The sequence below is a fragment of the Trichechus manatus genome, unplaced genomic scaffold (assembly GCF_000243295.1).
Source record: "Trichechus manatus latirostris isolate Lorelei unplaced genomic scaffold, TriManLat1.0 scaffold00158, whole genome shotgun sequence".
Lineage (NCBI taxonomy): Eukaryota > Metazoa > Chordata > Mammalia > Sirenia > Trichechidae > Trichechus > Trichechus manatus.
In genome coordinates, this window is record NW_004444094.1 from 2,040,621 (window position 1) to 2,044,111 (window position 3,491).

The window sequence follows — 3,491 nt, forward strand, 5'->3', positions numbered from 1 at the left end:
TAAATGCCCCCTCCCCCCCAAAAAAAAAGTCCTTCTTGTAATAAATGTAGTAAAAGTAAAATTAAAGGAACTCTTCTGCTATTAGCTTTTCTCAAGCATAAAAAACACATTCATCATCATTGGGTCCTGCTGATATACAAAATACATGCTGTCAAGATTTGTGTAGACATCCCAACCTTCGGGCAGGCCATATAGGTTTCCTTTTCTTGGAAATTCATTGATGTGTTGAAGATTTGTTTTCAAGGTCCATACCTTGAAAAATATAAGTTCTATGAATTAGTGTAGCTCTTCACAGTGCTGGCATTCTGATGACGTTGATAATTTACATGACCAGGATATCCAGGAAATGTGCAATATTGCTAAAGTCTAGAATGAACTGTTTCAGTATAAAGGTTATAAGAGTGAAGCATGAGTGAACAATAAAAATTTATTTTGGTGGTACTGTTTTAGAAACTGTGACATTCATTCACTCAAAAAATATTTATACTGCTCTTTTCCTTCGATGTTTGTCAAAGATCCTGTTGGCGCCATGGGCTGCTGCCCCGCACAGTATTACTGGTATTGTACGAACAAGCCCTACACAAAGTCTCACTTCTGCAGAGGTGTCTCAGATGCCAAGATTCACATCTTTGACCAGGGTTGGAAGAAAGCAAAAGTGAATGTGTTCCCACTCTGTGGTCACATTGTGTGTGATGAATATGAGCAGCTCTCCTTAGAAGCCCTGGAGGCTGCCCATATTTGTGCCAACAAGTACAAGCTGTGGCAAAGATGGCTTTCACATCTGAGTGCAGCTCCATCCCTTCCATGTCATCTGCATCAACAAGATGTTGTCCTGTGCTGGGCTGATAGGCTCCAGACAGGTATCCTAGGTGCCTTTGGAAAACCCCAGGGTCCAGTGGCCAGAGTCTACATTGGCCAAGTCATCATGTCCATCCACACCAGCCTTGAAAACAAGGAGCATGTGATTGAGGCCCTACCCAGGGCCAAGTTCAAGTTCTCTGGATGCCAGAAGATCCACATCGCCAGGAAGTAAGGCTTTACCAAGTTTGATGCTGATGAGTTTGAAGACATGGTGGCTGAAAAGCATCTCATCCCAGATGATTGTGGAGTCAAATACATCTCCAGTCATGGCCCCTTGGACAAGTGGCAGGCCTTGGATTCATGAGGGCCTTGGCAACACTGCCCCACCTGACCAGTGCCTACCAAGAAACTGACCTTCCTGTCTCTATGCTGCCCACCAATAAATTGAAATTCCTGTATATATATATATATATATACAGTACCTACTATGCTCTAAACACTGTGTTAGACATTGGTGATACAAAGATGAATTTGCCTCTGTCCTGAAGAAACTCAGAGATGAGTAGAAGAAAGTATGTTAAAATAATTACAGTATGCAGTGAGATATAAAGTTTATACAGATATTTGAAAGTCTGAGTGAAAAAACTAAGGACTTCAAACCATTCTTAACACATGAGTTCCTTGCCATAAAGAATATTCAAATTAAAAAGGGGAAATGACACATTCTTCTAGAGTACCATTATGTTATCTTGGCATGATAAACTGTTTGCATATATATCTTAGCTAAAAAAATGTCCAAGTTAGTGATAATATGTTTAGGTAACACTTGCTGAGTGCTCACCATGTATTCTGTCGTGTGTATGGAGGGCTTTATATGTTTTATCTCATTAAGCACCACCAACAGCACTATGCACCAGATAAAACGCCACTGTTTCTATTTTACTAGTAAGGAAACTGTGCAGGAGAGTAACATGTTCCATTTTCAAAATACTTATTAAGAAGCAGAGACAAAATGTGATGCCAGGTTTCGAATTGGGAAAATATCAAAATCAATCAGTCAATCAAACAAAAAAGCCAGCAGGTACAAAGGAGAACATCAAGTGCAAGAGCACTTGGTATAATATATCAACAGTAGCCTTATTTTTTGTTGAAAAGGAATGGGGATTTTTTTTAACTTGTATGGCTTTTCCAAGAGAAAAGTTCCCAGTTCCAGATCAAGCCTGTGTTTCAATTTCTAGAGTTAAAAATTATCATGTGTGGTTATAAATGAGTTTATTTTAAAACCAGTTGCCATCAATTCCAACTCATAACGACCCCACATGTTTAGAGTAGAACTGCATTCCATAGAGTTTTTAATGGCTATGATCTTTCAGAAGTAGATAGCCAGGTATTTCTTTTGAGATGCCTCTGGGAGAATGAATTAAAACAGCTAACTTTTCAGTTAATAGCAAACAGCTTAACCATTTGTGCCTCCCAGGGACTCCTGAATTTACATTTATAAACATATTAATTCCAGTGATTTGTATTCTTTTTTGTGATGTTACTATAAGGTCTCATCATGTTCAATAAAATTATTATCATTAAAGAATGTTATAAACTTCTAAGCATGTATTCAAATTGTTGGAGGAAAATGAATTACAAAAAACAAACTTTCCAGATTTCTTTCTCAATTTCTAGGCAGTTTGGTTTCTTTTCAATACCAGAGGGTACTTCTGTTTTATAAATAAGAGGTAGTCATTCAAAATATGTCTTATGTATTTCCGTTCACGCTAAATGAGAACCTAAAAAACATTGAATAAGGAAGCCCACTTTTACCTTACATGAATCTGTGTCCTCTAATCTAGCTTCATCAATAACAACAGTTATATTTTAGCCTCTATCTGACTAACTTTTTGTTTCACTCTTTATTTTTTCGGAACCATTTTGGGAAAAGTAATGCTATTTATTGGGCTTTCTCACACCGCACCATAAAAGGTAGTCTTTGTCAATAATTGTGGACTGGGGCAATGTAGAGTCCTATCACAATAATTGATATTCCCAGATTTTTGCCTTCTTAATCCACAGTAAAGTCAATTTTTCCTGGATTACTTAAAAAGAATATAACTGTTTGAAGTCCCTTTTTAAAATAGGTAAATGTGACGATGTGAGTTCTTGCTTTAAAAATACCTGCTTGCCAAAAACTCATGTAAGGAGAAGTAGATAATATGAATATGCTATAATACATTTTGGAAAAGGCAAAACTATAGAAAAACTAAAATAATCAGTGATTTTCAGGGGTTTCAGACGAAGGGGGAAAAGATGAGAAGGTAAAGGATAGGTTATTTTTAAGATGTGGAACTATTTTGTATGTTGCTGTAATGGTGGATACATGTCATTATGTATTTGTGAAAACCCATAGAATTGTGCGAAGTAAAGAGAACCCTAATGTGAGCTATGGACTTTAATCAATACTCATGTATCAATATCAACTTTTTAATTATAGTAAATCTACCACACGTATGCAAGATGTTAATAATAGAGGAAACAAATACAGAGTGTGGAAGAGTGGTGATGGGAAGTGCACATGGTACTCTCTGTACTATCTGCTCATTTTTTCTGTAAATCTTAAACTGTACTAAACAGTAAGTCTATTGATTATTAAAATATGCCATTAAAAATGCCTACTTACTCCAGTCTCTCTAGATGCATGG

The 3,491-nt window shown here is 36.7% G+C and overlaps 1 pseudogene; it reads left to right on the top strand.

Annotated features, from left to right (window-relative positions):
* Positions 1 to 295: 295 nt before the first annotated feature.
* On the top strand, positions 296 to 1,165 carry LOC101353594 (60S ribosomal protein L10-like; annotated as a pseudogene).
* The last annotated feature ends 2,326 nt before the right edge of the window (positions 1,166 to 3,491 follow it).